At 45.0% G+C, this 12986-nt stretch overlaps 1 non-coding gene across 1 annotated transcript; it reads right to left on the minus strand.

Moving 5' to 3' along the window:
* Positions 1 to 428: 428 nt before the first annotated feature.
* trnan-guu (transfer RNA asparagine (anticodon GUU)) lies at positions 429 to 502 on the minus strand. The gene has a single exon. It is a non-coding gene; the product is annotated as a tRNA-Asn (tRNA).
* Between the last annotated feature and the right edge of the window lie 12484 nt (positions 503 to 12986).

Raw genomic sequence — 12986 nt, forward strand, 5'->3', positions numbered from 1 at the left:
ATCATTGCAGAGTTTGTTTGAATCCAATCACTTCACAGGTTTCGAAAGGGTTAAATATCTGCAAATGGCGAGTCTGAGTGTTTCATCCCGAAAGATGAAATGGACGTTCAGTCAAAAACAGATATTGCAGGAGCAACTCAGCAGGTCAGGCAGCATCTGTGGAAAGAGAATCAGAGACAACATTTCAGAACTCGTTTTTTACCTCATCCAAGTACAGCCAAACCTGCTGAGTTTTTCCAGCAGTTTCTCTTTCTGTCTCGGATTCTCAGCATCCGCAGTCCTTTACGTTAGAAATTCAATAAATTCAGAAACCCCTTTGTGCTGCCTCAGTGGAAAAGATTTCCGTTTGGGAAACATTTTCCTGAAACCATGAAAAACGTGCACATTCGCAGCCAAGAAAGCGGTAGGAGCGAGAACACGAAGCACTCCGTCCCTGGGTGGTCTCGAACCACCAACCTTTCGGTTAACAGGCGAACGCGCTGACCAATTGCGCCACAGAGACAGGTCCCAGCATAGCCCGCAAAGTGTCTTTGAGGAACCTACTATTCAATTCATAATTCAACCCGCCCCGCCCAAAATTACCATTGTCTTCTATCAGTTTTAATTTTCCATAATAAAGCCTTGGACATTCATTATGGAGACATGGCGACAGCCTGATCCCACGATCTGCAGGCACATCCATGACACTAGGAACGAGCTCTCCTACACCGGAGCGATCGCCCTCCAAGCCTTTCAGTTTTTGCCTCTTCCCGAATTTTCTCATTGGCCCCGAGCCGAGAATGGGTTTGAATTCCTGATGTGCAGAGAATTCTTTCAATGTCTCGGGTCAGTTCATCTCCGGAGAATATCAGAGTCAATCAGCCTCTTAAACAAGGGGACGGTGTCTGGACTGTCTCTGCTCAGTCGGACAGTTCATCCTTCATTCTCCTCGAATTCCACTTCCCAAAGAGTTTCTAAAGATTCACAAAGCTGGAGACTGGGATTTGTGTTTTACTTCCTGAACATTTTTCCACCTGCTAACTGACAATATTTTGCCAAAACCTCTTCCCCATTGTAACACATGCATCATGTTCAGGGATGAGCAATTTCCATTTTGTGGAGACATTCCCAAGTTTGGGAATGCTCTCTTTGGAGCAAAGATGGTTAACTGGAGATTTCCAGGGGCTGTTGGCAATGATGGGAGAAGACGTGGTGTTTTCGCTGCTCGTTGGATGCTGCCTGAACTGCTGTGCTCTTCCAGCACCACTAATCCAGTATTTGGTTTTAAGCATCTGCAGTCATTGTTTTTACCTTGTTGATTTTACCCCAACTGCGAATCCTCTTGCAAGGATGCCTGCCTTGAAGAAGTTTTCCTCCTCTCTCTACAAGAATCTCAGGGAGTCCCTCTCCCACTGCAACTCCCAGGTCATTTCCTCTGCTCTGAAGCTCTTCAACCATGTTGTGAAACAAACTCGGTACCAGAGCCACATTTGCCTAGTTTTAAACTTCCAGCTCAGTTACTGTCTCCTTGACTTGTCCGACCTGCCTATCTTCTTTTCCACCTATCCACTCCACCCTCTCCTCCTTGACCTGTCACCTTCATCTCCTCCCCCACTCACCCATTGTACTCTATGCTACTCTCTCCCCACCCCCACCCTCCTCTAGCTAATCTCTCCATGCTTCAGGCTCACTGCCTTTATTCCTGATGAAGGGCTTTTGCCCGAAACGTCGATTTCGCTGCTCGTTGGATGCTGCCTGAACCGCTGTGCTCTTCCAGCACCACTAATCCAGTATTTGGTTTTCAGCATCTGCAGTCATCGTTTTTACCTGAATGATCAGAAGAACCTATTGCCACTGACTAGGGTCAGTTTCCAGAGGACAGGGATTGCAGTTCTTTAATGGAAAGCAGCATTTGTGTAGAACAAACACAGCGAATACTGCAGAAAGCCAACGGGAGGAGTAGCATCAGTGGAAAGGTAAACAGAGCCGACGTTTTGAGTGTGCTACGCTTTTTGTTCAGAACTCAGTGTTTTGCCTCTTCCCGAAGTTGGTCCAGGTCTGTGTCTCAATTGGCAAACCCATGGCAAGTGCAGTGCTGCAATGTGAAGTTATAGCCTTTGCTGTTTAAAAAAAAGCAGTGCATTGTTGAAATGGTGACATATTGGAATGTGGAGAAAGTGAGGACTGGAGGTGAAAGTCGAAAAATGTGGCACTGGAAAAGCACAACAGGTCAGGCAGCATCTGAGGAGCAGGACAGGGAACGTTTCGGGCACAAGCCCTTCATCAGGAATGATGTATGGATGTACTAAGGGGTCTCAGAGTCCCTCCACACCAGTCAATGCCAGTTGTCGGGCAGATGCAGCAGGCAATGAGCGAGGCAAGTGATATATTACGAAGAGGAATTGAGTTCAGAAGTGGGGTCATTGAACATATTCAAGGCTAAGTTCATCTGAGTTTTGAACAACAAAGAAGTGGATGCTTATCGGGGGAGGTAAGAAAATGGTTTTAAGAACAGTACAGGTCATTCACAGAGTCTGACAGCACTGAACAGACCCTTCATCCAACTAGCCCGTGCTGAGTATATTCTCAAACTAAACTCGGCCCACCTACCAGTGTTTGGCCCATAAACCTTCGAAAGTTTCGTATTCATGTACTTATCCAAATATCTTTTCAACGTTGTAACTGTACATGTATAAAATCATGAGGGGCATGGATAGGATTAATAGACAAAGTCTTTTCCTGGGGTGGGTGAGTCCAGACCGAGAGGGCATGGGTTTCGTGTTAGAGGGCAAAGATACAAAGAGACCTAAGGGGCAACTGTTTCACGCAGACGATGGTACGTTTATTGAATGATCTGCCAGAGGAAGTGGTGAAGGCTAGTACGATTGCAACATTTAAAAAGCATTTGGGTAGGTGTATGATTAGGAAGGGTTTGGAGGGATATGGGGCCGTGTGCTGTCAGGTGGGACTAGATTGGGTTGGGATAGTTGGTCGGCATGGACAAGTTGGACCAAACAGTCTGTTTCTGTGCTGTACATCTCTATCTCAATGTTCAACATACTCAGTGACCTGGCCTCCACAGTTTTCTGTGACAATGAATTCCATAGATTCACCACTTTCTGGCTAAAGAAATTGCTCCTAATCTCCATTCTCCCTTTATGCTTAGGCTATGCCCATTGGTATTAGTCTCTCCTCCCAATGAAAACATCTTCCCAATATCCACTCTGTCCAGGCCGTTCAATGTTCTGTACGGTTCAGTTAGATCCCCCTTGAATGTGGGCCTGTTAATCAGCATGAACCAAACCCTTCAGAATGAGGACATCCGTGATTAGATTCAACAAAGTGAGAACGGAGGGCGAGAGTTTGGGATGGAGATTTTCAGCTTTTAGGGAATAAGGTAGGAAAGAAAGTTTAATATAAATTATAATTGATCAGATGAGCCGATGGGCCAAGGATTGTGGATGGAGTTTAATTTAGACAAATATGAGCTGTTGCATTTTGATGAGGCAACTCAGGGCAGGACCAATGTGGTTAATGGTAAATTAATGGAATTCTGTGCTCAAGGAAGCAGTAGAGGCAGCTTCATTAAGACACTGTTGGATGGGTTTTTTGCGAGGTAAGGGAACTCAGGGAAGTTGGGATAATGCAATTAGGAGGAGCTGAGACGATTGATCGATCCGCCATGATTTTAATGAATGGCGGAGCAGGGTCGATGGGCCAAATGGCCTACTCCTTCTATTACTTTGAAACGATAACCCTGCGTTTCCCATGGCCAACCCACCTAACCTGCACATCCCTAAACACTGGGCAATTTAGCATAGCCAATCCAAATCAAGGCCAGTGAGCAATGTAGTGATGTGGAAACCAAACACCAGAGAATGAGAGAAAGGGACGAGGAGAATAAATGTACTAGCAATCAAAACTGGATTCTCACCATCACAAAAAATAAGACTAAAAGCTCAGTATATGAATGTGTGCTGCATTGTAACAAAAGCGAATTAATTGACTGCACACATTGTAGAGAATAATTATGATCTGAGACTCCTTCCAGAGACATGGCTTCAGAATGACAAGGATCCGGAATATCGAGGGGATACGTGGCATTCAAGTCGAGTTAGGAGCTCAGTAACGGTAGAGGGTGGGCACTGCTAATCAAAGCACTGATAGCATGGTAGTCTGGTGTCAGCTCGGATTTCAGGTCCTGATTTCTCTGTCCTCTAATCTCCCTGTTCCCACAGAGTTAAATGTTGTCTGTTCTCAGCTCTGCTCGATTTCTGTTGAAGCTTTGACCCCCTTTTACACCTTCTGGAGCAATAAAATATTCGGAGCCTCCTGGGAATGACACCTTATCTATACCCCTTCTGATTTTAAAAATCTCTATAAGGTTAACTGTCAACTTCCTCGGCTCCATTGGAAAAATGTCCCAGATTCTTCTTAACTCAAACCCGCCATTCCCTGCAACACGCTGGTAAAGTCGGGAATAGGGAATTGTATCAAATCACATAAATGTACTGTCTGAAACAATCTAGCTGTGTTCTGGCCTGAGATATTGTGAGTCCCTGGTGTAAGTAATTACGAATGCAATAATTTTGGTCACAGAATTGAACAATCATTTTGCAACAAAGGGATCTACTTTGATAAGGAGGTTTGGTCATTTCTAGGGTAAGTGAACAGTTTGTAGATCAGGGAGATGAAGTTCCAGACACTTGGGAAGGGCAAGAAATGAATTTGATAAATAAGACAAAGAACTGTGGATGCTGGAAATCTGAAACAAAAACTGAAAACACTGGAAAAACTCAGCAAGACTGGAAGCATCTGTGAAGAGAAAGCAGAGTTAAAGTTTCGAGTCCAACAACTCCTCTTCAGGATTCTGAAATAGTTTGTGAGAACCCCTTAAGTTATCTGCCGAGCTTTAAGACCACAATACACAGGAGCAGGATGAGGCCATTTGGCCCATCGAGTCTGCTCTACCAGTCGATCATGGCTGATATGTTTCTCTATCCCATTCTGCTGCCCTCTCCTCATAACCCTTGACCCCTTATTATTCAAGAACCTATCTCTGTCTTAAATGCCCTCAATGACTTGGCATCCTCAACCCTTCTCCTAGTGGAAACATCATCTCCACGTCCACACTGTCCAGTCATAGAGTAGCACAGCGCTGCCTGACCCACTGTGATCTCCAGCATTTGTTGTTTTCAGGAAGGATTCCAGCATCTCCAACAACGCGCTTCTAAATTTTGTGCCCAGTTGGTTAGCTCTCCCTGGATGCCGTGAGATTTAACCTTACTCAAGAATCCACTGTGCCGTACCATTAACAAAGTTCCCAGCCCCCACCTCTTTCTGCACACATGGGCCGCACGATGGATCAGTGGTTCGCACTGCTGCCTTACAGCGCCAGGGATCCACTTTCGATTCCAGCCTTGGGGCGACTCTCTGTGTGGAGTTTGCACATTCTCCCTGCCGTGTCTGCTGGGTTTCACCCGGGTGCTCTGGTTTCCGCCCAAAATCTAAAGGTGTTCAGTTTCGGGAGAAGTGGCCATACTAGATGGGCCCATAGTGTGCAGTAAGTGTCGTGGCATGGGATAGGGGAATGTGTCCACAGGAGTTACGCTTTGGATGGTCGGTGTGGACTTGTTGGGTTGAATGGCGTGTTTCCACATTGCAGGAATTCTACGTGGCATTCCCCCAACTCCAGAGTCTCAGCAGCCTTGGCTTTTCCCATGGACAGTGTGGGGGAGGGAAACAATGTTTTACACGGGAGTAAGGTTCTGTGAGTGTGAAGCTAAAAGGAAACGCAGTGCATTGCTTGAGCTGTTTTCCCCGGTATACCAGAGGCTGAGGGGTGATCTTACAGACGTTTATTGAATCATGAGAGGCATGGATAGGGTAAATAGACAAGGTCATTTCCCTGGGATGGGAGAAGTCCAGAACAGGAGGATAATATGTTTGAGGTGAGGGAGGCAAGTGTAAGGAATGATCTGCCGGAGGAAGTGGTGGACGTAGGTCCAATTATAACATTTGAAAGGCATCTGGACGGGTATATGAATAGGAAGAGTTCAGAGGGATATAGGCCAAGTGCTGGTAAATGTGACGAGATTAATTTAGGCTATGTGGTGGGCACGAATGATTTGGCCTGAAGGACCTGTTTCTGTGCTGTGTATCTCTATGACTCTGGCTTGCCCGTCATGTTTGCCCTGCCTATGTGTTCAGTTTCTGTCTGGTGTCGGTGTCAATGCCTTGATATCTCATTTCATCCATCCCCCCACTTCCACCTCCCCAGATGTTAACCATTTAGTGTCTGGTTGTTTCTCAAGAAGCTGCAATGAAGGTTCATCCTGAATTAACACTTTTTTTTGCTTCCCAAAATCAGACTTACTCACTCCTAGATGTCGTGAAAGATACTAACTTTCAGGTGGAGGTATCCAAAATTCAGAGGTGTCTGTCTTGATGTTTTCACTTTTCGGTCTCTGTAAGATCCTGAATCAGTACCGTCGGGAGGATTAGTTTGAGCGGAGTGAGAATAGAGGGATGAAAGGGAGTGCGATGAGGCTTTCAATTTTGTGGAAAAAGAAAAGAATGTTCTGCAGAAAGTAGAATTGCTTGTTTGGAATTTCTAACCTGGACTAACAGTGATGACTTTTGTAATCTCTTTTTACAGATTATTTGAAGATCTGAAGACGGACATTTCAATATCAATAGATGAAGAACTTTGCCTGAAACATTGACTCTGCTGCTCCTCAGATGCTGCCTGATCTGCTGTGCTTTGACTCTGACTCTCCAGCATTTGCAGTCCTCAATTTCACGTCAATGTCTGGCAGTCACTGAATCCATCGGGACTATAACAATTTTCGACTCTGATTCTGTGAGAAGGAAACAAGCTTTTTGGTTCCTCTTTCAGTATGTTTTCAGCATCAGTGAGACTGGATGAGAGACCCGACTATTGCAGCACTCTGACTGTGGAGCCAGTAAAAGTTATACATTTGGGAAAAGTAATTCACGGCGGGAAGGTGCTGTACATGCGTTTGTGTGCAGCTGAAGCTTCGGTCATGGAGAAACCCAAGGAATCCCGTCCCGTGGAGAAACCATGAAAATGTGGCGACTGTGGGAAAGGCATCCGTTTCCCATCTGACCTGGAGACTCATGGGCGCCGTCACACCGGGGTGAGACTGTCCTCCTGCTCTGAGTGCGGGAAGACCTTCAGCAATTCCCATGCACTGCAGAGGCACCAGGGGGTCCACACAGGCGAGAGGTCATTCTCCTACCCCGAATGCGGGAAGGCCTTCAGCTATTCCTCCGTCCGACTGACCCACCGCCGGGTCCACATATTAGAGAAGCCCTTCAGCTGCTCCAAGTGCGGGAAGGCCTTCAAGGATACCTCTGCCCTGCTGAGGCACCAGCGGGTCCAGACCGGGGAGAGCCCGTTCTCCTGCCACAAGTGTGGGAAGGGCTTTACCCAGGCATCCCACCTTCGGGTCCATACGGGGGAGAGGCCTTTCCCCTGTCCAGAGTGCGGGAAGGCCTTCAGCAATTCCTCGCACCTGCTGAGGCACAGGTGAGGCCCATACCGGGGAAAGGCCGTTCACCTGCCCCGAGTGGAAGCGGAGGTTCTCATCATTCTGCACCTTGCAGAAGCACCAGCGGGCACACCAGTGCTCCCAACAATCTGATTCTGCTGGTGAAGCTGCTGTGGGTCACTGAGAGGACTGAACCCCTGCACATTCTGACAGTGCTTATAGTGGGAGAGTCGGTCGGTTTTTATTGTTTTATGCCGTCGTGCTCCCCCACCCCTGAAACTTTGCTTCCATTGGGCACTGCTGCTCGTTGAGACCAGGAGCTGTTCTCTCCAGATTCTACTGTCCTGTTAAAGAATTGTTGTCTCTTTCTGGGAATGAGTCCCAGCCTGTAAGAAACAGCTGAATACTGGGGTGTCTATTCACATTCAGCAGTGACTTTTAAATTGGATTTACAGTTACGTGTCTGTGAAACAGTGATAGTCCAAAGATTGCACAAAGGCTTGGCAATCCTATGTTGGAAACTGTTTGCTTGAATTGGTATGTTTAAAAATTTTTTTTTTTCTTAATTTGGCGCTTAAGTCTCTGTCTCTGAGATGGTGGGGGACTTGATCAAAGGGTTTAAATCATTGCTATTAATTAGATTATCTTCTTTAACTTTGCCCTAGAAAATTTGCCGTATTTATAATTGTTCGTTTTTGTTAAAATTATAATGTTGAGGTGCAAGATCTGTTCTTCACCAAGTCTGGTTTGGGACAGTTGAGAAATTGAGGGATATTGCATGTTTAAATTTCACTGTGTTGTGAATCTGGTGTCAGTGACAGTCATTTGTATTGGGTTGCTTACCCTTAGTTGTCGTGTCTTCCAAACCAAGTATTCACTATGGTAGTGAGTTCTGCAGTCTCACCACACTCTGAGTTTTTTCGTGAAATCCTTAGTAGAGAATTGTAAGGGAAAATGTTGACGAGGGCAGAATATAGGGTCTTAACTACAAATGCCAGGAAGACATTCGACAAAGTAAAAACATGACAATGTATAGACAAATAAAGAACTTTGACAGCAATGAGGAGGTCACACGTCAGAGTTCAAGATAATGGTCGTGACAAAAAGAAACAGTACTCGGCAGATATTGGATATTGTAATTAAGCAAGTTTCTAGATGCTGTAGTTGGTTGAATACGATAATAAGAGATGAAATAACCAAAACCACTCATGTAATTTGATGTCGATAACCATAAAGCAAGTGCATAGTATTGATTATTATAGGCCAATTGCGTGCAAGTAGGCCATTCAGCCCATCGAGTCAACATTGACTGACCGTCCCACCCAGACCCAGTTCGTTACCCTATCCCTGTATCTCCCATGGTCAGTCTACCATCAACTGCATGTCCTTTGGACCGTGGGAGGAGGCCAGAGCACCACGGGAAGCCAACGCAGACACAAGTGGAGAATGTGCAAACTCCACACAGACAGTCTGCCCGAGGGTGGGATCAAATCCAGGTCACTGATGCCGTGAGGCAGCAGTGCTAACCACCGTGTCACCACCACATGCTGCTCTCTAAAGAGGTGAATTTCAAAGACTCGAGAACACTTGTGAGAAAAACAAAACTCTTCTATCTTAAATGAGAGACTAGTCTCTGGCTAGAATTGAGTTGACATTACATTTGCATTAAGTCCTCTCCAGATGTTATACAGCTCCATCGGATCATCTGTTTCTTCTAAACTCAGCCTGACATCCCCTTGTCCCCGATTATAAGTTGAGTAAATGAGCGACCCTCGACCTCACTGGCATGACAAAGGATGCCCTCAATCCAAGTTGACCTTCACTGTCCAACCTCTTGACCTCCACGCCACAATGTGGTCAGCCGCAACTCAGCCCTGAACGAGAGCAGAGGAACTGAATAGACAGCAGTGAGGTGGACATTGCATTCCCAGAGAATATTGTTCAAGTATGAAATTTGTTCAGCTCACATTCGGATCACTGCAGGGACTATGTCTTTGATCCAAATAACAGTCTAGTTTTGTTGTACATTGTGTGTGTTTTATCTGTGTTTCACTACATGATTTTCTGTTGCTGTCATTCCCATTAGGATGTGTGAATTCAGTACCAGATAATACTTCAGTTCTGAATTTTCCTTGAGGGTTGGTGTAGGACGTACTAAGTGTCAGTCAGAATGGAAGAAGCTCTCCTGTTTATTTAACCCTCTGCTGTCATTGTCCTGGGACTGTATGAATGGGGAAGTGTAGAGGAAGTTTTACTCTGTATCTAACCCAATGCAGTCTCTGTCTTGGCAGTGTTTGTTGGGGACAGTGTTGAGGTAGCTTCACTTGAAATTCAAGAGTAGAGGAAGCTTTATTCTGATTGTCATCCCATGCTGTCCTTGTCCTGGGAGGTTTAGATGGCATCTATAATTGAAGTGAATGCAGACTTGGCTGTGGGAGTGGAGGGTACTTGTACCTGAGCACACCCATCTTTGAGATTGCTGTGCTGATCAAGACAATCTCAGACACCTTCATGCACTTTTCCAACCAACCACAGGGTGGTTAAGGATGGGTATAAATGCTGGCATTGCCAGCGATGCCCACACCCCATGCATGAATAAATAGTTTAAAAGTTTACATTCACGTTCCAAACCCTCTAATGTATGATTACTTACATGGAAAATTCTTGTCTGTTTGTAATTTCATTTTAAAACATAGGAATGTGTCAACCATGTAGAAATATAACAAGAAAAACAAATGGAGAATTTAACAGGTAATGAGCAGGAACAGAATGCTGAGTCAGCCTGACCTCCATGGCTGAGAGAGTTCTCCCAGATGTTGAAGTTACACCAGTGCCTTTTATTCTTGCAGCTTCCCCAAAAGTTTGTCCCTGATGTAAGATCATTCAATGACCCGAAGTACGAACTGTTTTTATCTCCATAACTGGTGCCAGACTTGCTGAGTAATTCCAGCGCTTCTGCTCTACCCTTTTATGGGATTTGAGCTTCCCTAAGTCAGTGTAATGAAGAACTGCAGATGATGGAAATCTGAAACACAAAAATGCGTCAAATGCTGGAGAAACTCAATAGGACTGGCAGCACATGTGGAGAGAGAAGTAGAGTTAGCATTTCAAGTGCTGTGACCCTTCTTCACAACTGTTCTGGACTCAAGCCCGGATATTGTCTTTGTTTCTTTCTCTCTCTCTCCACCAGTGTTGCCAGACTGGCTGAGTTTCTCCAGCAATTTCTGTTATGACACTTTCACAAGGTTGATATTTGTTATCCATCCCTAAGTGCAAGGTGTCTTGCTTGTGCCAATTCAGAGGGCAGTTTAAGAGTCAACCACATTGCTGTCGGTCTGGAGTCACATGTAAGTCAGACCATGCAGGGATGGCAGTTTCCCTCTTGAAAGGACATTGGTGAACATGGGTTTTTAGGACAATTGACGTCAGTGCCATCGATACCATACTGAGACTTACTTTGTGTTCCCCATTGATGATTTGAATTATTCTCATCTCACCTCTTGCTGTGGTGGGATTTGAACTCATGTTCCCTGGATTACTCATCCTGTGACGTTATGACTACACTGTTGTTTCCCATTCGTTGCTATTTTGTGTTTGTTGTTCACGTCTTTGTCTTCTGATGTTTGGGAAATTGAACCTGTTTAAAAGATTCCCCTAAACTTGTCCCTTTGACCAAGTATTTTGTCACCTGTCTCATCTGTGCTCCGGTCTTGTGATTTTTAAAGGAATTCTCATAATGTTCACGTGAAGCACTTTGAGATAGTTAACTGTACCACAGGTATTATTTGAATGCAGCTTGTGTCCCTATCTTAATATCTGAAAGTACAGGGTCATATTTTAAATGTAGAAGACAAAAATGAGGATGATTTATTTTCTTTCTGAGGGTTGTGTGTCTTCTTCAAAAGGCAGTGGATTCAAAATCTTAAAGGCAGAGGTAGATAGGTTCTTGATAACCAAGTGGGTGAAAGATTGTCGGGGATGTGTTGGAATGTAGAGTTGAGGTTGAATTCAGATCAGCCATGATCTTATTGAATGCTGCAGCAGGCTCGAAGTGCCGAGTGGCCAACTCCCGCCCATTATATGTTTGTATCAAGCAGTCTGTGTCTCCCCTCTTATAGCTATGAACTGGGTAATTCCTTTCCAATATTGCCCCTTGTAGACAGTTAATTTCACACCGATGGCCCCCTATTGGGAGCAGGCACATTGAAGCAATTGCAGTATTTCTTGTGTTAATTTTGGTGCTTCTTATTCAGTGTTGCTGAGAATCTTCAAACATAAAACCAAAACACTTCTATTATTATCGCACGAAAAGAAGTGTTAGTTTGGATGTAACATTGTTGAATTAGCCATTCCCATCTTTTCCAGAATTCTGTGTTTAAAGCCCTGGAGTCTGGTTTCCACCCCTGAAACAGTTCTTATCAAGGTGATATTTGACATCCTTTGTCACGGTGACAGGGATGAACATTCCCTCGTCGACCTACGGACAGCCTTGATCAGAGTTAATGACAGTACTGACCCTCTTTAGCATCACTCTATCCTCTGGGAGGGTATGATTTTAGCGTCTTCCGTTCTGATTTGTTTTACCGTAGCTGCTGGTGTTGGCATCTATACTAATGATATCCAACTGTACCTGAACACCACTTCTCTCCCGACTCCTCTGTCATTCATAATTTACCAATAATTTTACCTGAATGCCTGCCCAATTTCCAGCATTGGATAACCATAAACATTCCCTTAGTTAAATGTTGTGAAGTGTGAAGCCATTGTTTTAGTCCCCAAGTTCGACCTCAGCCCCCGTACCCACCCCCCCCCCACTCCCCCACCCCCACCCCAGTAACTCTGTTGACAGTCTTTATGTCACTTTAAAACTAGGATGGATAGATTCGTGAAGAGTCAGGGGATGAACAGTTGCAGGAAAAGGGCAGGAAAGTGACTGTGGGGAATGCCAGATCACCCAGAATCCTACTGAATGGAGAAGCAGGCTCAACGGGCTGAATAACATATTCCTGTTCCTTTTTCTTATGGTTCCCGAGCCCTTACCTCTGATCCAGGACACTGACTTCAGTATGTGCCATTACTGAGAGTGCTGATTTTCCCTTGTGTAACATCAACAACTTAACAGTTGCTAAAACCTCTTGTTCCTTTGTTACCTCTGAACACAATAGGCCAATGTGTTCAGGGGAGGCGATGGCCGACTTTATTGTCACCAGACTATTCACCCAGGTAATGTTCTAGGGACTTGTGTTCAAAACCTGCCACGGCAGATGGTGGAATCTGAATTCAATATAAATCCGGAATTAAGAGTCTAATGATGACCTCGTTGTGGTTTGTTGTAAAAACTTATCTGGTTTCCTGCCGTCCGAACCTGATCTGATCGACATGTGATTCAGATCCACTGTCAGCTGGTTGAATCGTCACTGCCCTTTCAATCAAAACCTCCACTTTCACCTCCCTACTTTTATACTCCATTTAAAGGTCAATCTCCCTTTTGCC

Source organism: Chiloscyllium punctatum, chromosome 36 (genome assembly GCF_047496795.1).
Source record: "Chiloscyllium punctatum isolate Juve2018m chromosome 36, sChiPun1.3, whole genome shotgun sequence".
Lineage (NCBI taxonomy): Eukaryota > Metazoa > Chordata > Chondrichthyes > Orectolobiformes > Hemiscylliidae > Chiloscyllium > Chiloscyllium punctatum.